The 24,285-nt window shown below is 40.5% G+C and overlaps 1 protein-coding gene across 1 annotated transcript in view; it reads left to right on the top strand.

Moving 5' to 3' along the window:
- The window catches only part of STXBP6 (syntaxin binding protein 6), a 281,376-nt gene that overhangs the window by 1,044 nt on the left and 256,047 nt on the right, over positions 1-24,285 (top strand). The gene's annotated exons all lie outside the window — the stretch shown is intronic.

Here is a 24,285-nt window from a genome sequence, read left to right as displayed (position 1 = left end):
ACCCCCACGACCCCCTCTCTCCTGTCCATCTTCGCGAAGGAGAAGAACAAGAGGGAAGGGCCAGGTGGAAAGTTTCAGAAGACAAACTGTTTCTTAGGAGAGGGTGCCTAGGGTGTATCTGCTTTTGGCTCTCTTCACGCTTCGTAATGAACCCTCTCCTCTTCCTATCATTCTTCCCCGAGGACTGGGTGGGAAGGAATAGGGCGTGAGGGTTTACAGGAATGTGCACCTCATCCTACTGCCTCCTAAGATCGCATAACAGGCAACCCCAGGACCCTGGAACTGACATTGTGCCGAATGCGAGGGTGTGTAGGATGTGGCTCCACTTTTTTCACTTCTTGTTTTGAGTTTTGGGGGTTTGCCTGCGCACGAGTCAGAGCTGCGCTGTCATAACCCGAGGGGGTGGAGAGGCTTCAGCCCGGCAGAGAGCTGCTGTTCGCCTCAGAGGCTGCTAGTGGGAATCGGTCCAGAAATGATTATGCAGGCTAGAAATATGCCTCTTTTTTTTTCTCTCTCTCTCTTTTTTGGCTGAACACCTTGGCTGTTGGTTTTGTGTTAAATTCTTAAAGGAGCACCCACACGCTGCTCAAGTGCCATCTTTGGGGGCACACTATTTTTACTGCATTATTTTTTTCCTTTGCTTTCTTCTTGGTGGGAATCTGCTTTGGGGCAAATGGGAGAATCTGGAGGTAGATAGACCCGAGGTCGAGTGTCAGTTTTATAGCTGGTCACTGTGCTGATGGACAAAATGTCAGCTACTCTGAACTTAAGTTTCTCTTCTGTCAAACCGGATAATAGTGGCCTTCTCTCCTTCCATTGTGGGGTTGTTGTGAGATTTGGATGAGGTAAGAGAAATGAAAAATGCTAAGAGAACTTTAAAGCACCATTTACATCTTAGTTATTGTCTCTGTGCTCTTAAATATACTCAGTTCCTTTGAATTAACTAATTCTTTTAATTATAGCAAGGTACCTAAGTCTCCCCCCCCCCCCCCCCCCCCCCCCCCCTCTATCTACCCCACAGCAAGAGGTTTTCTTGCTTGGGTCTTTGGAAGCAGCTACTTACCTTCTTTTTCCTGTTCTCTCATATTTATGATCTCCTTTAATTCTGACTCCCCCTTCTTTGAGGTTCATCCCTTTTCAGTAGTCAAAAAGAGGTATTAAGTAACCATCAGGAGGGCCCACAATTGGGATACAATGAACAGCAATTTTCACCACATACATGGGGCTCCAGTTTCTCATATTTATCTGATGGAGGCAGCATGGTGTAAATTAGGAGACCACCAAGGTTACCTTATCAAAGTTTAGAGTCCTGAGCCCCAGAAGTGTAATGTCAGCAAGGCCCCAGATGGAGAGCCAAGGTAGATGTAGAAATCAGCAGACCCTGGGCTGTATTTGTGACTTGGCCTCCAACAGTGACCTTGAACTAAGGACTCAACCCCTTATTGGTGAAATCAGTCTGTGAGGCTAAGAGTCAGTATAGAACTGAGGCAGGAACAGGTAAAATTGTCTTTCAGTCAGTTAGTAAGGATTTAAACAGGCGTCTGAGCCAGCCCATGTGCTGAATCTTTCCTAATCCTACAACACTGGTACTCAAAAATGAGTATGCATCAGAATTACCTGGAGGGCTTGCTGTTCTCTGATTCTGTAGGTCTTGGGTGGGGTCCAAGAATTTACATTTCTAACTAGCTCCCAGATGACCTTACCTTGAAGAAACATTGACTTAAGTGGCTAGAGAGAGTTAAGAGACATGAGGTTTGTTCTGAAGTGCCATTATTTTAGTACCTCTTACATAGGGCCAGGGTTTCTTCCAGGATGTTTTGGGAGCTTGCCTGAAGCATTCTGTGTTCCAGTATCTGTGCTACTTACTGTTGTCTAGGTTTAATAATTCTGGTTGCTTTTCAGATGAATGAATTCTACACAGGAAGATAGGATTTCCCCGTCTTTTCATATGGTAGAATACTCAGTTTCTGGTTTCTGGGTCATTTTGAGTAGACCTAGATTGGTGACTTTATATTGATAAAGCCACCAACTACCCTCATTTCCTTTCTTTGGGTATCATTTCCTTCTCTGTGGAGAGGAGGTTCCATAAAGTCTTGGCAGCTTGAGTCTTATAGTGAAAGAACAAGTTGAATCACTTAGGAACAAGTTTAAGAATAATTTTGCAGTGATGTCTCCAAATGCACAGCTTGCCAAGGCCTTGGGGGCAGTGTGGAGTAGACCCAGTGACAGGTGTCCCACGGCAATCAAACCAGGCAAAAGCCTTCCATTCCTTCCGGAGGATGGTGATGGCGGTGCAGTAGCTCTCTTTGAGGAGGAGAAAGGCGTACTTTCGGGGGACAGCTGTCCAATATCAGCATGGTTCCCTGTATAATCTAAATCAGTGTAATTTAGCTTATAATCCAGCACTGTTTGGGTTAACCCAATCTCACGCTTTTCTCCTTGTCCCACAAACCATGGTCCTGTGCCGAAAGCTCCCCGTGACTTACTGTGGCCTAGATTGTGGCCTTGAATTGTAACTCCTTTCATCAGAGAGGCTTCGGGAGCCTACTTGAGTCAGGAGGGTTCCTAAGATAACATCCTAAGGAAGAAATAAAAGTCTATGTAGCACCGAAGTGGACTAAGCGTGAGACGATGTCAGTCAGCACTTTAACTAGTTCTTGTGTTGCTGTGTCAGATAGAATCCCAGCTGACCATTGTGCTTTATCTTAGCTTTCCATTTGTGCTTTGTTTTAGTTGAAAAATGATTAGCACTAGAGAAACCTATCAGAAAATCAGAAACCTATTCAAAAACTCAAGTGTACCCCTTAGAGTTTCAGTAGATAAAACGGCAAGGCCCAAGCCTGTCTTCCTGACAGGAATCGGCACTTGGCGAAGGGACAGCTTTCAGGCTATAATTCGTAAGATTTACTAGTTAATTTAAATGGTTTCTCCCACTAAACAGAAGTAAGAAACATTTCTATTTAAAAATTCTTTCCCAGAACTTGATGTTTATATTTTGGGTGTTACCCCTCCTTTTCACTGCTGGGGTTTTTTCCAGTGTGAGGGAAGCTTCTTATCGCTATTGTTCACTTTCTCAGCTCTTGGCTCTCTGATATCTGTGCTCCCTTAATGAGTCTGTTATGAGGCTGTCATCCTGATACTTTATTTCACTCTGGTCATCACGGTTGTCATTACTGGGTCATAGAGGGTCAAGGCCTGATCTTGGAATGCTGTTCCCAACCTTCCCAGCAGGTGCTTTTAAACTGAAATCCCAGTCACATTGCACTAGCTCAATTCTAAAATACAATTTTTCACATTTCAGCATTTTCCAATTTCAGAAATCCAGATGGGTCTTAAAATTATGTGCACATTTAGCGTATGGTTTCTTTTTCTTTTGCTATAAAGCTGGAACATTAATAGGGTCTTCCAATTGATGGCATCCTAAAAGAAAGCAAATGTAGTAGTAGAAAATATGGTTTCTATTCAGCACTGCCCAGCTGATAGAATTGAGCAGCAATTGAATTAGCTCAGCAGTTCCAGAGAATTCCCGAAGAATGCTGTTGGGGTGGATGTTAATATGTGTACGCTTGTAAAGGGCAAATCAATTTGGGAAGCTCTGCCTATTATTTTTCCCTCTCTTAGAGATTCACAACATGTGCATCATCATATCAAAGACTCTGAGAAGTGATACAAATTAACAACACCAACAACAAAACACCTGGCTAAATTTATTTAATTCAACGCTTCCCAGAACACAGAATCTTTTTGAGGTTACGTGTCTGTGTATACGTTCCAGGGCTGCATTACTGAATTAGCACATTCCAACAATTCCAGTCTGTGGGTAGTAGGTTCACCTAGTATAGCCCTAGAATATGAGGGTGCAGTGGGAAGAAGGTATTCATTAAATACAGATATCAATTGCATAATTAGCTCTAGAGGGGATTACTGTTTTTTTCAGAGAAGATAGAAATCATTTTAAGCTGTGGTGGCTAAGAAAGTCTCTGTGGAAGGGATGGATTATGATAATGTTGTAAATCATGGGTAGGGTTGTTTTAGAGAGAAGGGTCGTTTTTGGTTGGTGGTATAATGGAGTGGGAACCTGAGGATTTGCATTTGTGCCAGCATATGAATAATTTTCAGAGCACAGAGGAAGGAGGAGCATGCCTAGCACAGTGTGAGGTAGTGAATCTATGGTGGTGGTCAGCGAACATTTTGGTCAGTTCCTTCTTGATTCTGTAAATTTGCTAAAGTGGCAGGTGAGTCCTAGTGACTACTCCAGGAGAGCTCATTATAGAGAAGCGGAAGTGGAGGCACTATACTCAAGATGAAACTAGGAGGGATGCATGGGACAGAAAGGGAGAATGAAAGTGTTCCCAGGCCCTTTGAGGATGGTGGTTCCAGGTGCAGAGGTATTAATTAAAATGTAGGTTCAGTTAATGGATAGTGGCTATTTGGGGGAAGAACTTTCCAGGAGGAGGGAACAACAAATACAGAAGTCTTAAGGTGGGTCTTGACTGGAGTTTCAAAAAATAGCAAACAGAATTAACTCTTACAACTCAAGAATAAAAAGATAATCCAATGAAAAAATGAGCAAAGGATTTGAACTGGTATTTCTCCAAAGAAGATATACAAATGACCAATAAGCAAGTGAAAAGATGCTCAGCATCATTAGTCATTAGGGAGATGCAGATCAAATCCACAGTGCTGCATCTCTTCATACCCACCAAGGTGGCAGTGATTAAGAAGACAATAACAAGTTCTGGAAAAGATGTGGAGAAATTGGAACCCTCATGCTTTGCAAGTGGGAATGCAAAATGGTACAGCCTCTTTGAAAAACAGTTTGGCAGTTCCTCAGGAAGTTAAGCATAGAAGTACCATATGATGGACTCCAGTCCTAGATGCAAACCAAAGAAAATTGAAAATAGGTGGTCAACCAACAACTTGTACATGATTGTTCATAGCAGCATTATTTATAATAGCCCAACAGGGGGGACAACCCAGATGTCTGTCAGCTGATGAGTGGATTAAAAAAATGTGATATGTCCATACAATGGAATATTATTCAGCCATAAAAATGAATGAAGTACCCATATATGTACAACATGGATAAACTTTATGCTAAGTGGAAGAAGCCAGACACCCATGGCCACATATTGTATGATTCCATCATGAAATGTCCAAAATAGGCAAATCCATAGAGACGGAAAGTGCTTAAGTAGTTGCCAGGAGCTAGGGAGAGGGAGAATGGGCATGACTGCGAATGGGTATGGAATTTCTCTTGGGGTGGTGAAAATGTTCTGGAATTACATAGTGGTGATGGTTGCACAACTTTGTACATGTATTAAAAACCATTTAATTGTACACTTTAAAAGTGTGACTTTTATGGTATGTGAATTATATCTCAATAAAATAAATTAGCAAGACCACTGTGGATGGGCAGAAGGAGAGTAATAAGAGACGAGAGAGATCCAGAAGTGGGATATCTGTTTCAGGTCAGTTTTCTGGTCTTGGGAAAAAATATCTAGATTATTCCTTTCTCCTTGTTTGTCTTTGGGCCTGCTAGGCTATTTCTGTGGCTGTTTTATTCAAAGATCAGTTCTCTGAATTAAAAGGGTTTTGCTCTAAGTTGCTCCCGAGTCAGTGGGATAGTTTTCATGGCAAATGCCTTGTGATCTTCAAATTGGGTGTATAACTGGACTTCCTTTTTGGAGGATAATTCTGTATTTGGGCTTCCTTGTTGTGATATACCAGAGGACAAGAAGCATTGCTGACAGTTCCTTATGTTTAGCTTCTCCCCTAAGATTTGACTGTGGTGAACATTTTAGTGTCATCTTCTAATGTGTTTGTGGAACTCTCTCAATTCTGCCTTTTTTTTTTTCTTTTCCTGATATCTCTGACTGTATTCAGACAGGGTTCATGAGGTACTTGGCATTACACGCACATACATGTATTTGGGTTTAACACCACTGGAGCAGGGGCAGTTGTCCTTTGGGGAGAGATTTTTTTTCTCTTGTGGGCCATGAGCACCTAGGAGATTGTGGAAATGCCAGTTCTGATTCACTAGGCCTGGGTGGGACCTGAGATTCTGCATTTCTAACAAGCTCCCGCTGACGCTGATGCTGCTGGTCCATGGATGCCACTCTGCATAGAAGCTGACACCGTGCAGAGAAGATGGGCTTTGGAATTGGACAGAGCTGAGTGGGAATAGTGGCTCTGCCATTAATTTGCTGGGGGACCTTGGGCAGGTTAACTCGCATGTGAGTCACAGTTTTATCTGTAAAATTAGAATACTACCTGACTCACAGAGAAGTACCTAGCATGGTATGCCTGGAATGTTAAATTTTGTTTGCCTTCTCCTTCCGACTAGGGCCACGATTTTCAGGGTTAGGGCTAACGAAAGAATGTACAGGAAAAAATCCAGGGATGAGGTTTTTGAGTGTGTTTGGGGGAAGGGCGGGGCGGTTGGAGAGAGGATGTAGGAGAAAGGATATAAATACTAGTCTTGGGGGAAAAAAGTCACTGTTCCGGGCTCTCAGGGCCCTGGGTCTTTACTCTGCTTTCATGGAGTTGGTTTCTTTTTGAACAGAAGGCCCTTCCTGAACTGTCCAATTGGTGCTACAGTTCCTTGGTGTGGTAGTGTCAGCCCGTCCATGACTAGCTGCTTTCTACCCTGGCTTATTGGAGTTTCTCTCTTATGGAGAGGAGAGGAAATAAAGGGAGAGAAAATGCAACCCACTGAGCTTTGGTTAGTGGCATGAGTGGAAGTTTCCAGGGATGTAATTGAAAATACTTTGTTTCATTATTGATTTCTGAAAATCTGGGTTTTTCATTAGTTTACCTTCCATGAGTCTATTAACTCTGGAAAGGTTAAACTGAATTAGGCTAATGGGGAATAGTGGAAGAGCAAGAATTGGGAATTAAAACCTGGTGTTGGCTGTGATTCCCCCACACACAGCCTGTGTCATTTGTCCTCACCGAGCCTCAGCTTCCTCTGTTGCTGTTTGGAACTCGTGGGGTTGGCATGAGGTTTAAATGCACAGTATACCTGAGGGCATTTGAAGCTCTATGATAATGTACCTGTGTAAAGTATGCACCACTACAATACAGTGATGGGTTAAGTAATTTTACCCTCCTAGGGTTACACAAGTTGAGTTGGTGACTGAACTTTTGTTTTGTTTCTGTCTCCTTTATCATCTCTGTTTACATTCAATTAAATTGACAGATTCTCTTTCTTCTGGGAAAATAATACACACAAATAGTTTTTAAGACTCAAACTAACAAAGCCACAAGCCCAGTAGATAAAACTGGTTTCCAGTCTTAGCTTGGAATTTGTTGCTTGCCCAAGGATGGTAATTCTACCAATGAGACCCTTGTCCCGCTTTCTTGTCAGACTCTTCTCTGGATTGGCAGGTTTGGATCATTAATGCCTGACGACTTTGAAAAAAACAAGTTTGTTCATCTTGTTACAGTGCCAGGGTTGAGTATTTAAACTAATACTGTGCCAACAGCATATCACACAGAGATGTTCAGGTTGAAGCCTGATCTACTTGCCCTCACTGGGACTTACTGTCTTTCCAGAAGGCGAAGGTGACAGTGTCATTTGGAAATAGAAATTATCTGGTTTCTGAGACCAGTGGGTTCATCTGTTATAATCTAGGCACCTTTATCATCCACTGTCTGGAAACTAAGTCTGGCCAGGTAGGTTACATAGCAGTGAGCTGGTCTTTGTTTTTAGACTGCCCAGGAATATGTTGCCTCACACAGTCTTGGGTGAAAACCAGCAGTGCCTAGTAACTGAGAAGTTAATATTATTCTTGAAGAATTTAATCTACCCTATCCTTAAATAGCAAGAAGGAAGTTGTCCTGCTGCTGAGGAGTCAGGTACATAAATCTGGGGCATATCTGGAATAAGTCCTTTTAAAATTAAAATCCTTATGCAACTATAATAATAATTCTTTAAAAAAACACCTCTATCTCGAAGATAGACAGTCTTATATAAAGAGCTTGAAGCTAATAAATTGGATATTTCTTCCAACTTCACTTCTTGGAAAATGAGAAATGAGAGTTTTAAATCAGATCCTTTTCTGACATTGCCAACCACATACCCACAGTCTTTATAGTAGTTGATTTTTTTTTAATGGAACAGGGAACCCCGGACACAGGTACCTCACTTATTAACAGCCCTGGATCTCAAACCCCACTAAACTGTGAACTCCTTCAGAGGCAGGGCGCTTCCTTTTTGTTCTCTGAGGCCGGGCATGTATGGCTTATAGTGGAGAGTCAATAAAAACATGTCTAGCTGGATAGCTGCTTTCTTCAGCGATCCCCTTCCAGTGTCAGTCTGTTACATTTTCTGTCAGTATATTATTTTTATTATTTATTTAATGTTTACCTAGAGATTATAATGTGCATGGTTCTAAGCACTTTACAAACACTGTTTCCTTTAACTCCTCACAACTCTCAAAGGTAGGTATTTTTACTTATCCCTCTTTTACAATTGAAAAAACTGAGAGAAAGATTTAAGTCTCACTTCTCTTGCTCTCTACCCACTGTCTGCCTACCCCCAAGGTTCAGAAAAATGTGACTTTGAGTTTGGAAGATAAAGTAGCTGTGGTTCATTCATGTCGGCCCCTGCTAGGGACACTTTAGGATGAATTCCGTTTCCTGGGTAATTCTGCGCCCTCTGGCCCTGAGTTTGTCAGCTAACAGGCCTCATGACCCATGCCAGTGCCTCTTAAAACTTAATGTATTTGTGAATCACCTGGGCATCTTGTTAAAGTACAGATTCGGATTCATTGGGTCTGTGGTGGGTCCTGGGGTTCTGTGTTTCCCACAAGTTTCTGGGGGATACTGAGGCTACAGAGGGGCCCTGAGTCCGTGAGAGGCCAAGCCTAGGAGTCAAAGCACTGTCTTGCCTGAATGAGGCCTAATTCCTATCCCGAGACCCGGGGAGAGAGACATAAGACGTTCAGACAGCCAGCCAGAAACTGGAAGTCATGTGAGGACAGTCAGACAGAAACTTAAGACAGAATATGGGAGAAACAGAGAAAAAGAAAATTTTATACCTTCAAAATGAAGAGAGCATGTCATTTCCACATGGGAGCTGAAAAACTCTCTACTCATGATTGAAAAACTTATTATAGAGTGTCTCTAGTGATACAGCTGTAAGAAGGAAAAGTACAACTTCTAGTTTGCACTGCAGTGAAATTTCAAAAAGAACCTATGCTAATGGCCCCTAAAACTCTAGGAAGTAACCCTAAAAGCTCCTCAAAATCTTATCTTCCTAAGACTCCTCAAGCTCTCCCTGCTCACAGCTTCCATCTGCTGTGGTACGTGATGATGTCAGTAGAACGAATGTTGGAATAACAATTTGTGGTTTACAAAGTGCTCCCACAGTATTTCATTTGATTCTCATAATTACCCAGGTAATTTTTATAGGTGAAACACTGAGGCCTAGAGAGTCAAACTGTCTCAGAGTCAAAAACTCACAAGTGAAGGAGTTGGGAGCAGGCCTGAGTGACAGAGCCTGACTTGATGTCTCCTGCTTTTTATTCTAGACCTGACAGCTTAAATATATTTGTGCCAGGGGACAATTTAAATGGATTTACTTGTTTGGCTTTGCAAATGAAGAGGCATTTGGATGGATTTGCTTTTCAAAAAAATAATCTTATTGAAGTATCACAGACATACAAAAACAAGCACAAATTACATGGATACAGTTCAGTGAATTTTTGTTCCGTGATCACAGCCATTAAACCGTAACACAGATCAAGAAAGAGAGTAATCGCCGTCCCCCAGAACCTCCCTGTATACCCCCTTCCTATTCCACGGTACCCACTGTGCTCACTTTTAACACTGTCGGTCACATTTGCCTGCTTTTGAGCTTTATATAAATGTACTCATACTTTTGTATTCTTTTATGCCTAACTTCTTGCCCAGCGTTGTTTGAGATTCATCCATATTGTGCATTCATTTGTTCATTTTTGTTGCTAGATAATATTCCTTTGTATGAACATATTGTAATTACTGTTGATGGATGTTTTAGTTTGCCACGGCTGCTATAACAAAATGCTCCAGACTGTGTGGCTTAAACAACAGCATTCTATCGGTTTGCAGTTTGGAGGCCAGAAGTCCAAAATCAAGGTGTCAGGCCACACCGTCTCTGAAGTGGGGAGTGTTCTGGTAGTGGCTTGCTGGCAACCAGCCTTTGCCTCCGTCACGTGGCCATCTGTGTCTTCCTGTCTCCTCCTGCAGCTTTTACTTCTGTGTCCAAATTTCCTTTGCTTTATAGGGACTGCAGTCATACCGGATTCAGGCCCAGCCTGATTCAGTTTGGTCTCTTCTTAATAGGCTTCTGGAAGATCCTATTTGCAAATGAGTTCACACCCACAGAACTGGGGGTTGGGACTTGAACACAAATTTGGGGTGGGGGGGTGGAGGGCATGATTAAATCTACTGCAGTGAACATTTGAATTGTTTCCAGTTTTTAACTAGTATGAATAACTCTGGTATGAAGATTCACGTACATGTCTTTTGGTGAAAGTATATGCATTTATGATGTGTGTGTGCCTGTGTAATTGCTGGGTCCTAGGATGTGAATTTGTTCAGCTTTACTAGGTATAGTCAGTTTCCAAAGTGATTGTTCCAGTTTATTCTCTCATTAGGTGTGAGTGGGAGTTCCATTCCTCCACATTTTCACCAACACTTTGATAAGTCATTTTCCTTTTAGCCATTCTTGTGTTTGTATTGGGCTCTCTCACTGTGATTTTTGCCTTGTATTTCTCACCATCATATGAAGTTTAGCATCTTTGCATGAATATATTCATAGGATATCCTCTTTTGTGAAGTGCCTTTTCATGTCTCTTGCCTATTTTTCAGTTGTGTTGTCTGTGTTGTGTTGTGTGTGTGTTTGTGTGTGTGTATGTTTATATTACTTTCTTAAATGGAAACATTTGTGAAAAGCCCTTGAAATCTATAGTGATGGAGGTCACCTGACGCTGATAACTGATTATATCCTCAAATGTTTTTGGAGCACCTTTTGTGCCTGAGGCACAGCTTGACATTGGGGCGAGGGGAGTTTATTCAGAGGCCTGAAACCCTTTAGCAAGGGATTCTTGCTGAAGAGTTGAGGAGCCAGGGTATGTGACCCAGAGCAATCCTGAAATTATGAGACCACTTGAAAGCTTAAAAGCACTTAACCTACAGATGAGTGTGCTTTTTATGGAAGTCACTGGAAGATTTGTAAACCAACTTGAAAAGTATTGCTGAAAACATCTTTGGAATTGCTTTGAGTATATTCTTTTGAATATTTTTGGCTGATTTCAAGTTGTCCTTTTGAGCGTGTATTTGATTTTGAGAAATAGTCAAAATCCTCTCACAACCCAGTCTGGTGTATAAAGAGGATGTTTTACTGGATAATTTAAACAACAACAACATTGTTTTAAAGCTTTGCCTATAAAGGGATGGAACTTTTTTCCTTGAGTGAAGACTGAAAGACAGCAGAGAGGAAGAAGATATTGTTTATAAGTATTTTACTTTTATGATCTCTTAATCTGTACAATAGCCTATGAGGTCCTTATTACTGTGTGTTCCCATTTTATAGATAAGTCAGAGGTACATATAGAGAAAGAGAGCGTGATTGTTTAGGAATCGAACTTACCTCTTTCTTTCCTGAGGGTCACCACTGTCTTTTCCTTTTCCCTTCACTGCCTCTCCTCTGCAAGTGTTGTAGGAATTGCAGAACTTTCTCTCTTGCAGCCAGAAAAACATGTGCTGATCGTGAAGGTCTGGTTTCCACCCTGTCCTCTGGTAGAACCCCAGGAAATTGCTGAACCCTCTGCCAGATGGGGTCCATGGGGAAAGGAGTCCTCAGGGGCCTGGGTCAGGCTTCAGGGGACTCAGTATTTCCCAAACACGATTCCTGGGGCCTTACTGTCTTGGGAACTCATAGTCTGATCTGTGGCCCATTATATATCTGTATTTTCCTCCTGATGGCAAGCAGCTACCCAGGAAGTACTTGAAGACGTGTGGATGGATATTGTCAGTGGTGGAAAATGTATGCTGTGTAGAAAATACTCTTTTTTCAGGATGTGTTCTTACATAAAATCTGACAGTAGAGACAGACATCTAAAGTATTCATTCATTCCTCTTCTTAAAAAAAATCACCCCTATTAGTTTTCTCTGAGACAGAGTGAGTTAATGTCTTTGATGTGCAATAGAGACCTTCAGAAGCTATTCCTGAAAAGAATGCCATGGGCAGGTTGCATTCACATAGAACTTGGGGTATTCAGCTGCACCTGAGATATGTACCACCCTGGGGGAGACGTGAAAATATACTTGACCATCCCAGAGGCTTGTTTTCACTCTTTGCGGCTCATAGACCCCAACAATATACAGAGCAAGCAGAGGCTACAACATGTTTTGTTGTTCAAAGTGGTAGCACAGAAGCCTCTGGACTTCTCCTGAGCCTACTCAGTAGAATAGTTTCTTCATTTGGTGGTTTCTTTATTTTTGGCACCTGTCATCCTGTGCAGCCTTGGTTTTATTTTAGGGCCGAGCACTGGGGAGTGGGAACCAACCAAATCATTCCCTATACAGATTAGAATTTGATTTCATTTATTTTCACAGTTTTCACTAGATGCAATGAGGTGCCAGAGGAGAGACACAAGGACATTTTTATGAAAACTTCCCCCTGGTAAAAGATTCATTTTCCACCACATTTAATTCCCATAGAGGATTCTAGAGCAGCTGTGAAGAGCTGGGTGTCACTCAAGGAGCTGTTATTCCCCAGTGGCTGTGAATTCCTGACGTGGCCATCTTAGGCTGTTTTCTTAGTGTATTATACTATCTACACACATGTGCAATTTGTACACATTGGATTTAGACTTGGCCAGTGGAAGTCTGAACTTACTGTTCACCTCCTGCCAAAGTAAGAATCTTATAAATAGTGCTTTGTATTTTGAATTTTACGGTGCACTGAGTAAACACAAGATATACATTTTGATAGGAGGAGTAAAGAGCCTCCCACATCCTTATTTTTCCAGTGGGTGTAACTAATGACTAGTTCCTGGATGCATAACTAGGATGTAGGTCATGGTCTCTGTGTGCTTCTCTGGCAGAACCACAGTAAACCCTGTCTCCCTATAGATCGGCTGTGTTATCTCACGAGGTACAGGTGTCTGAAGTTCTTTTTTTCAGAGAAGTTTATAAGAAGGTTTTTTTTTTCCTAATATTTATAAACCTCTTGGTTTGGGAATTAGGAGCCCACGTCAATAAACAGCTGAGGCATCCTCAGTGTGACATTGATTACAGTAACAGTTAAGACTTGCACACCTGTAATGTGCAGGGAACCGTGCTAAGGACATTTTGTAGGTTCTGTCAACTCTGTGAATGAGGTACTTTGATTAGCCTTGTTTTACAGAATCAGAAACCAAGGCTCAGAGAAGTTGTCCTACAGCCCCAGGGTCACACAGCCCCTCACTGTGACTCCTGAGTTCAGGCTGTGGACCACCACACTGTGCTGTACTGAGGCAGTGAGCAGCTGGAGAGTGTGGTCAGAACTCGGGGACTTCCTGAGAAGGTGATAGAGAAAGTGGGGTGATCAGATGCTTATTCCTAGGAAGTATGTTAATGTGGACAGTGCCTGCATTTTAAACATGCCCAGCTTAGGTGAGTGAGAAGGAAATTAATTGTAATAGATTTTGAGAAGGGAATTTGAAGAAGGGAGTCTTCCTTGAAATTTAAAGAAGGGGGAAATATATTTGGCTCCTTACAAGGATGCCACCTGACAACCACTGTAAAGTGGTTCTAAGGAGCAGTTTTACCCAGAACAACTGTTTTGGTAGATTGTGGTTATTAGCAGTACCTCCTTCCCCTGCCTTGATCAAAAGCAGACATATACAGGGCCAAGTTCCTTTTGTGTGGTGTCCCACTTCTTTCCTTGTCTGTTTCATCTCCTCACTTAGGAGGGAAGAAAGGGCAGATAAATATGAGACACTCACCCTTCCCTTTCTTACATGGCTACATTGGGGTGAAGAGACCCTGAGAAATTCCCAGGGAAATGCCCCTTGTAAAAGGGGAGAGGTCTGGTTTAGAATTCTGCAGGAGCCATTAATCTGTGCCACTTCTCAGGGGCATCTTTTCATTTTCCTTTGTATTGAGCTTATCTCCATCTTTTTGTTCATTTAGTGAAAGGGCCTACTGTATGTAACAGATTACCATGGTAAGCAAAACCAGAGAATGTTTCTGCTTTTCTAAAATTTTAGAAAAGGAGCTGTCTACAAAAAATAATTGCATAAAATGTTAAATGACGACTGTTGTAGTGCTCTATGGGAGAGGTACATGTTTGAAGGAATGTGATGTAGTGAAGAAAATTGGGATGGAGGGGTCTTTCCTGAAGAAGTGATGATGAGCTGAGGTCTGAAGGATGGGAGTGGGAATTAAGGAGGGAGGGGATGGTATCACAGAGGTGATGGAAAGTGCAAAGACCCTGGGGCGGAAGGGACCCTGGTATGGGTGAGGAACAGAAGAAGCCCATGTGGCTGGGGAGTGGAGAATAAGAAACAGAGTCTTTTCCTAAGAGTCACTGAAGACTTTTAACCGTGGTGATCAAAATGACAAATATGACTTTGGTTGCAATGAGGGAAATGGATCACTGGATTGTAGGAGTCCAAAAGATGTGATAGACCACTTTAGAGGCAATAGCAATAGCTTAGGCAAGAAATGATAATAGCCTGACCAGACTGGTAAAGATGGAGACTACTGGGTGGACGTGTAGGGAAATGCAAAGCAGCATATGGCTTCATAGGGTAGAAGTGAAGGGTGAGAAAGAGGAAGGGATTAAAGATGACCCCTGGGTTTCTGGCTTGCATGCTTGGATGAATGGTGGTACCATTCCATGGACATTGTCATGGAAGACTATGAACTGTTCCATATCAGGATCTTCCTAATTTAATTATGAATATTCACATTGTTACCTGTGGTAGGCACTCAGTTGACTTTTGTTTGATGAATAATTTGATTAGAAGGAGTTTCTTTAGAAAGGTGGCATTCTAGGATGCTAGTATATTTTTTTCCTTTCTTTCCCACTCTCTACTTTCTCTTGGATATTAGTGATTCCCCTGTCCATTCCATTCTTTAGTTGGAACCAGGGCATTTCTTAGGTTCTTGCTTAGGGCCAGAGAGTGACCTTGTGGTATTTCTGTTCTACTGTGCTGGTCTGTTATCCTAAGCATGCTGTTGATAAACATGTAATTCTTAAAATAACGAGAGATAATGGGAAATAATAGTACATACCTAATTGTCCTGGTATGTCCTGTACAATAGGACCTATAAAACTGCACAAAAGGTTGCTTGGGAGAGTCATACAGGTAACCTTCAAAAATATTTTGTACTATGCAGTTATTTTTATTTCATAAACTTGCATTTGCATAAAAATGACATGGTACTTGAGCTAAGATGATTGAAGCCATTTTGTGTCCCTCTGTCTTTTTCTTTGATATTTTTATAAGCTTTTATCTTACTTGAAACAGGGAATTATTCTTTTTCTTGAAAGGACTTGTTCTGTGTATGTCACAGAATCCATGCTTTTTTGAGCAGGAAAAAGCCTTGGATATCTACTTAACCCCTTCTTCCCTTCTTCCCACACTCCCCCTTTCTGTGTACCGTCCATTTTCCAGATGAGGAAATTGAGACTGTGTAGTTCTACCATGAATCAATAGCAAACCTGGGACTCAATTCCAGTCTCTTGATTCCTTAGTAAAGAGTGTTTCTCTAGAACTTTAACATATTCCTAAGTCTCTTCATTCTAAAATAACCTTCAATTTAAGCTCAATTTCTCCTAGACGTTGTTTTCTTGCTTTATGGTAACCAAAGCTCTAATTGGTTTAGAAGAAGGAGAGAACCAAGCAATGGTTTTATCTTGTTCTAAAATTAATATAAAGATTTATAGCCCTGCAAAAATTTACTTATTTTGAGAATATTCTTTGTATGTGTAAATAAATAATTTTGAAGTATACCTATAGTTTATCTGTTCTCAACAAATTTCAACTTGAAGGAAAGTGCACTGATGTTTAAACATACTGTCCTTTCTCCATCATCTTAGTTTTTATGAGGGGTGAATCCTTGGTCCAGTGATTTTTCACTCTGAGTTTGTGTAGAAAATCAGGATGTGCCTAATTAATTATCATACGGGGTGTCAGGAAATTCTCCTAAGAGTTCACTTAAATCCACTTTATTTAAAAATAAAGAGCATATTCTATAGCAACAGGATTTTGTTTTTTCTTTTAAAGAGGAGGTGGAAGTCCATGAATCAGATGAAGACAGGCAGTAGCAATTTTAGAAAGCATGAGGATGACTGTTTTAAAGGATCAGGAGGAGAGATAATAACCCAACACTCTGTCAGCCTTTATTGTGTCCTGGTGTATAGGTGTATGTTGAAGCTCTTTGCAACTAAGATCAATGATCTTGGCATTTCCCTTTAAAAGCTGCTTTAAAAGCTCCTGTTCCCCTGCCCAGCTCAGCAAGCCTTTTGTTTTGTACGTTGCCCTCGAGCTGCCCCTCAGGATGAAAAGCCCTTGATAGAACAGTGTTTTGTCCTCAACTCAGGGTCTTAGAATCATGATTAATTGGCTGATACTGGCCTCAGGAAAGGACAAGAGACCAGTTCTTAGAATCCACAGGGCTTACAGTAAGTATGAGGGTGCCGAGAGGAGAATTGGAAGTTGTGTTGAGAAGGACATGGTCAGATCCTCCTGGTGAATTGATGGGTTCCTTTGGCTTCCTTTGCCCATTTGGCTGCCCCGAGTGCTTCCTTTTCCCATCCTGTAGGGCAGGGTATTGTTCTAGGTCCTGTGGTGAGACTGGCATGGGAGATGGATTTGGGGACCAGGGTTTGTTTACCTTTTCTTCTCCAGCCTGGTGGGTGTCTCCATCCTTCTTTCCTGTTGTCATCACATGGTTTTACATACTCTGGTAGCATCATGCTTTTTCATTCTTTTGTCTTTAAAATACCCTTCTCCTCTTTGTCTTGTATTTTGGTCATCATTCTTTACACCCTGGCAAGAGTCACTGCTCTTGGAAGCCTTTTATGACCAATGGTCACCCATCCCAAGGTGAAATTGATCTTTGCTGTGCCATATATAACTTAGCATGCTCAAGTTTGCATTTGCTCACCTGTCTAGATGCAGATTTGAAAGATGGGACTTTGGCTTATATATTTTTTTCAGAGTAGAAACCAAGTATGGGCAAGGGGTGATCATAGTCATTTGCTTTCTCTCTTAAAAGCTCTGGAATCTTTATTAAATGATCTCTGGTTTCTTATATGTAAAATGGGATGGTGACCACGTGAGGTAAGTTCTGTTATTAATATGAGGATTAGCTGAGACTTTTAAAAAAATGCTTAGCTCCCTGCCTTGCATTTGGTGAGGGCTCAGTGGGGTAAATGCCGTTATTACTGGCCCCTGTTTTGCAGTAGAATTAAGCAGTGTCTGTCACAAATGTCACTGTCTGTCACAAATGTCCTGAGGCAGAATCCTCCCACTCCCTGACCTAAGAACTTTTAGATTCATGCATTCTCCTTCCTCTTTCTAGTTATGTAGTACTTCTTTTCAGAAAGGAAAGTACCTACCAGTTTCCCAGGGAAAGCTTTACTCCTCCTAGCACTTGATTCTAAAAGAAATTTTTCATAGGGAGCACCATATGGGAGTCTTTCTCATTCTTTTAAAGAATGTATGTGTGTATCTATATCTGTGTATTTATTTGCAAAATGTGTTATTCTGTTCCTCCCTGCAGAACTGGAGAGCAGGTGGTGTGCATTGCTGATTTTCTATTTTGATATGGAAACTTGTCAGGTTGGTCCAGAACAGCTTGATTTTGACTTCCAAATGCCAATGTTTGTATGTGTGCATTTCTGTCCCCATAACTGGAGAGCCATTTAAAAATCAGTGATATGGTGAACACAAAGAAAATATCAGAGAATATGACCATAGAAATGAAAAGTAGAGTAGGGGTTCTGAGAAGTAGGGGAAGGAGCAATGGGGAGTTAAGAAATGAGAGTACGGTTTCTGTTTGGGTTGAAGGGAAACTTCTAGAAATGGATGGTGGGAAGGTGATAGCATTGCAACATTCTAAATGCGATTAATCCCACTAATGGAATGCTAGGGAGGGGGTGGAATGGGAAGATTTAGGCTATATGTATGTTTTCACAATTGGAAAAAAAAAAAAAAAGACAGTCTAAATAGATGACAATTAAATGCCAAGGATGATCCTGGATGGGATCTGAGGATGGAGGAGAGGAGGCTCAAAGGGACACAGATGGGAAACACACACACAAAAAAAGGAAATATAGAATGTAAGCTTTGTATCAATGTTGAATTTCTTGAACTTCTTAGCTGCACTTAATGAGATTGCACAGAAGAATGTTCTTGTCCACGGGAAAGGTATATGTGAATTATATTGTTTGTTCAAAGATATGTGCAGTTTGCTTTCATATGTTCAGAGGACAGAGCAATAGATGATGGATGATAGATATGGAGGGAGAGAGGGAGGGAAAGAAAGAAATGGTGGTGTGACAGGATGTTAAAGGTGGTGGATGGGGTATCGGGGGAGAGGGGTCGGGGTATGATGGAATTCTATGTATGGGGTTTGTACTGTTTTTGCAACTCTTCCTGTAAGATTGAATTTATTTCAAAATAAAATTTATTAAATTAAAAAAAAATCAGTGATAGAAGTTAGTTCCTAACATTATTCATTCATTCATTCAACCATTTATTCATGCATTTTTGTGCTCTATGTATTGTTGTTTTCCTCACCTAGTGCTTCAGTTTAGGATCCAGTTTGTTTGTTTGTTTGTTTTGTTTTTCTTTTACTGGTCTTTTAAGAGTTAGCTCAGTTGCAGTTGATGATGATGATTGCAATGTGCCTGGAAGAACTTCTCAGAGTACTTTATAGCCTGTCTTTTCCTGTTAGGTATGCAGACACTGTTATTTGTTGCCTGAATATGGGTCGAGTCCTGATGTAGTGAGTTTCTAATCAAATAAGAAAAATTGCTGTGAAGGAGCTATATACACAAATAAACTGATATGAATCCACTGTCCTGTTTTTGTCATTCCAAAATTCAAAAAGCTCTGAAAGCTCTTGTAACTCATTTGGTGGCAAGATCTGACTTGAACGGATGAGAAGCTATTTATATTTCTCATTTATCTCAGTTAGTGTGATTATTGATAAGTTTTGTTGCAGAAGTAGCAGAAATATTACCATGTTTGAATATGAAATGCTGGCCTAGATCCTTCTGGGATCATAGAGTGTATGTGCCACATTACTTTTCTAAAGTGCCCAAAATTCTGAATTCCAAAACCCTTCTGGGTTTTGGATAAGAGAAGTGTCTGTAATATTTTTATTAGGACCTCAGGGCTTTTTTTCAGTTGACAGTCTTTGCTTGGGATTATCTCCTTGGCCCATCTTTTTGTGGCATGCAAATTGAGGGTCTCCTTTGCCTGTCACTCATTCAAGGAACATTTATTGAGCTGCTGTGGGTTGAGCTTTGTACCCAGTGTGGGAGATACTGATAAGAATAAGGCATTGGCTCTCCCTGCCCTGGAGAAGCCCAGAGCCCAGTGATAATGTAGAAGGTGCAATAATAGCAGTCTGTGGAGTCTTGGGTATGGCAGGATAATGAGAGCCAGAACCTTCACCTAGAAAGCAAAGGCTAAGAAGTGTGGAAGAGAATGTGCTCAGGGAGCAGCTGTATATTTGCCGTAGTCTTTGAAAAGTGAAGCCAGAGATGGAGCTGCAGAGGAACCAGATTTTAAAGGGCCTTATATACCAAGTGAAATGGTGGGGCATTTATCCTTTGGCAAGAAGGAGCCATTTCTTTATACCTGGGAATGGTATGACTGGATGTGCAGTTTAAAAAGAGCCTTCTGATTTTATTGTAAGGGACCCCAAAAGAAAGTCATTGTAGTATTATAGCAAAAGGACTTCTTACTGGTATTCCTAATGGTGTTTTAAATTGTATAGTGCTTTAGGGTTGCAAAAAATTATCTCCTGCCTTAATTTCTTTTATAGTAGCCTAAGTAGGCAATAACCAAGGAAACAGGTTCAGAGAAGTGACTTGCCCAAGTTCATTCTAGTAACTGGTGCACCAGGTCTCCTTATTCTACATCAAACTAATGATGCTTGGACCTGATGTTAAAGCATTTTAATATATTGTAATATTTTTCTTGGTTACTAAGCATACTTAAAGGTAATCTGTCACTTGCATATCCTTTGTTTGTACTTACTTGATTAGACTTTCAGCTCCTTGAGGACTTCCAGTATTAAATTTGATGTAGTAAATGTCTGGCCCAAAGAGTTTTGCTAGATTCTTTCTCTTCCAGAGCCAGCACAGGCCGAGGAAGAAACATTTACAGAAATACAGGGAACATCATTTTTCTTGTTATAAATTTCATTGTGTACTTGTTAGGTGGATTCAATTTTCTGAGACTGCTCTTGGTGCTGTGGAGAATATGAAATGTAAAACAATTAGGTTTAAATAAAAGGCCATTGCTATGAATTAAGCCTATTCTGTCTTATTCAGATCCCACACCTGAAATTTCTTGGCTTTTGCAATACATTCTTTTTAATGAATGTTAGATTTTGAAATCAAAACTTCTGTACAGACTGATTAGAACTATTAGATTTACACATTTGCTGTGTTTTACTTTGTATAGTAAACATGGAACTTTTTCAAATGGATATTTTTGAAACAAATTAAAAAAAAACCAAAATCATTAAATGGACATGTTCTATTATAGAAGAATGAAAATTTTAGTCTTGACTAGATGACAAATAATACAACTTTACAAGTGAACCATACTTAAAATTAATAGTCAGATGTAAGTTTTTGTACCAACCTGCCTCATACTGAGTTAGCAGTGAAATTAATGATGCAATCGTTTTCTTGCACACCTGGCATATTTACCTTAGCAGTGTAGGGGTTAGAGAAAGGTCAAGTTCTGAATTATTCCCAGTCTTACAGTCAATGTCAATTTAAATGCGTTTATTGAGCTGATCCTCTACTGGTTTTCCTTAACTAATGGTATATCAGAGAAGTTCATAAAGCCCCAGAAAAAAACTCTAGTGATCATTCACCCAGAAACTAGACTGCAGGAGAAATGGATTTGAAAAGTGTTCCCATGAGTTCCTTTCTTCAGTTTAGTAACTATAACTTTGGCCAAGTCTCTGAGCCTCTGATTTCTTATCTGTAAAGTGATCTCACGATAATGTTTTCAAGATTCGAAGGCATACATTTTTGTTTATTTTACATTTTAACATGTTTGAAAACAGGATGTATCTTACATTGCAATGCATATTATGGCTTAATTCCATGTTAGTGTTTTTTTTACTGACCTAAGGGTATATAAAATAATGGTGCATTTTACAATAAATGAGTTCTTAGATTTGATGAAACATGGTAATGCTTCCCTTACCAACTTCCTGGGGTTGCTAGAAAACTCTGTCTGTGCTAAGAAATAAACAAGCAAAAGCACTTTTTGAATATTCCTTGAAAATCTTTCTTCCCTTTGTATTTGCTATGATGGAACTTTTTTTTTTTTGCAGTGTGATTTTTTTTTAAATTCATTTTTATTGAGATATATTCACATACCATGCAGTCGTACAAAACAAAGCATACATTCAACTGTTTACAGTACCATTATATAGCTCTGCATTCATCACCAAAATTAATTTTTGACATTTTCATTACCACACACACAAAAATAATATGAATAAAAATTAAAGTGAAAAAGAACAATTAAAGTAAAAAAGAACACTGGGTGGTTTTTTTTTTTCTTTGTTGTTGTTGTTGTTGTTTTGTCCCCTATTTTTCTACTCATCCATCCATACACTGGACAAAGGGGAATGTGGTCCATATGGCTTTCCCAATCACATTGTCACCCCTCATAAGCTACATTTTTAGTACAATCCTCTTCAAGATTCAAGGGTTCTGGGTTGTAGTTTGATAGTTTCAGGTATTTACTGCTAGCTATTCCAATTCATTAGAACCTAAAAAGAGTTGTCTGTATTGTCTGTAAGAGTGCCCAAAAGAGTGACCTCTCGGCTCCTTTTGGAATCTCTCTGCCACTGAAGCTTACTTCATTTCCTTTCATGGTGCCGGGTCTAGATTCCTCCCTGGGATTCATATTCCATGTTACTAGGGAGATTCACTCTCCTGGGTATCACATCCCACATAGGGGGGAAGGCAGTGATTTCTCTAGCTAAGTTGGCTTAGCTAGAGAGAGAGGGCCACGTCTGGGCAACAAAGAGGCATTCAGGAGGAGGCTTTTAGGCACAATTATAGGGAGGCCTATATGATGAAACTTTATATGACTTCAAAATAAATTGAGAAGAGATAGGAAATGGAGATTGCAAATTTATAGGAATTAAGATATTAAATATTTGTCGAATATTTGAGGTAACAAAAGATTTTGATGGAGTCTTAAGTTGACTTACTGACGTATTTTTTTTCCTTGTCAAACAGTACCTCAATTATGTTGATCTGATTCCAAAAGATAGGGGGGAGAAAAGCTTTCTGTGGAATCATGATACATTTACAGTAAAGTACACCCATTTGATTTTATACCTAATAAGATATAATTTCACCAAGTTCAGACCCGAGTTAATAATTAAAGACTTTAGAAGAGCATTTCTTAATGTTCCCCACTATGCTATGAAGTATAGTTATTTGTGGCCTTGGAATTTTGTTAAAAGTTTTCAGTTTCCTTGTTGAAGATTTTTAAATGGTTTTTAGAGGCTCATAGCACAAACATTCGGGTTAGGATTTTTTTCATTTATGGCTCCCTATTTAAAACAGCTTTTCTGGAGATAATGTAATGCTAAAGTGTGCAAGTTCCCCTTGCTCACCCCTACCAGCTCCCATTGCAAGGAGAACACTGCGGAAAGCCACCCTTAGGTGTGAGAGGCGTGCAAGATGGCAGGTGGGAAGGTCATTAATTTCATTTTGGACAGACTGAATTTGAGATGAGTTTGAGGCATCCAAGTGAAGATGTTGAGTAGGCAGTTGAATTTATGAGCCAGGGATAAAAATATGGCTTTTTTGGTATAGAGAAGGTAAACGAAGGCTGGATCTTGGATGAGATCACCTAGGAAACAAGCAGAGAGAGGAGAGTTGGAACTGGAGGCTGGTAAGCCACCTGCAGCCAATGTAGTTTTATTTGGACTGTGGCGTGTTTTTAAAATATTTGAACAAGTTGCTGTACAGTGTATGTTTATGGTTCTTTGGCTGCCCAGAATATTTTATCTTTCAGTAGCAACACCCCAATTGCTTTCTGAGAATTTCTCTATCTTCCAGTCTCGGTCCTCATGCTTCAGATAAAGTTCCACTCGACTCCAAACTGAAGTGTGTGACTCAGGGTTGGCCAGTCATTCCCTGAGTGGCCTAGTCACAATGGTTGGTCCAAGAATGAGCTTGTAATCCAAGATGGCCTAATCAAAGGGACTTTCGAGACCATGTGGGGCCTCCGGGAAGAGTGACTATTTTTTGCTTAAACTTGGCAGGTGTGGGCAGGAGGTCTAACAACTTCCTTGCTGCTATAGGGTAGAGCATATCTGAGAATGAGGACAACAAAGAAGGGGAACCCAGATAGAGAACCTGGTCCTGATCTCTGTGATCAAACCCTGGTGTCCAGCTGTGCCTCAAGGCTTTTCAGGTAAAAGAGACAATAAATTCCCCTTTTGGTGTAAGCCCGTTTGAATACGCTTTCTTTTGCTGACATAAGAAGAGTCTTAATTGGTGCAGTTGCCAAGATTTAAAACTTGTGAGTTTTCACATATGAATTGGGATTTCTGATTTCTGGCTTTTCTTGAAAAGTTGGAAAATTTGGCAGTAAATGATTCAGATTCCCTCTTGGATAACAATTGGTGTGAGCTGAGTAATTGCTCTTTTTAGTGGGAGCATCTGCTTTCCATTTTATTACAGTCTACACTACTCCCTGTTGTCACCTTACCCTGATGCCTGGGGTCTGCCTCCAGTTTTCCTGCTTGTTCTGCTAGGTTTTAAAAAGTAGTGTAGACTCTAATTATTATTCTTGTTATTCTTGTGTGTGTGCTAATGAAGGTGTCAGGGATTGATGATGGTGATGAATGTACAACTATGTAATGGTACTGTGAACAATCGAAAGTACGATTTGTTTTGTATGACTGCGTGGTATATGAATATATCTCAATAAAATGAAGATTAAAAAAAATAGATTGGGGTGATGAATGCATGACTATATGATGGTACTGTGAACAACAGATTGTACACCATGG

This window comes from Choloepus didactylus, chromosome 4 (assembly GCF_015220235.1).
Source record: "Choloepus didactylus isolate mChoDid1 chromosome 4, mChoDid1.pri, whole genome shotgun sequence".
In the NCBI taxonomy this organism is placed as follows: Eukaryota; Metazoa; Chordata; class Mammalia; order Pilosa; family Megalonychidae; genus Choloepus; species Choloepus didactylus.
Note: the sequence above shows the minus strand (reverse complement) of the source record. Positions and strands in the feature narration are given on the sequence as shown.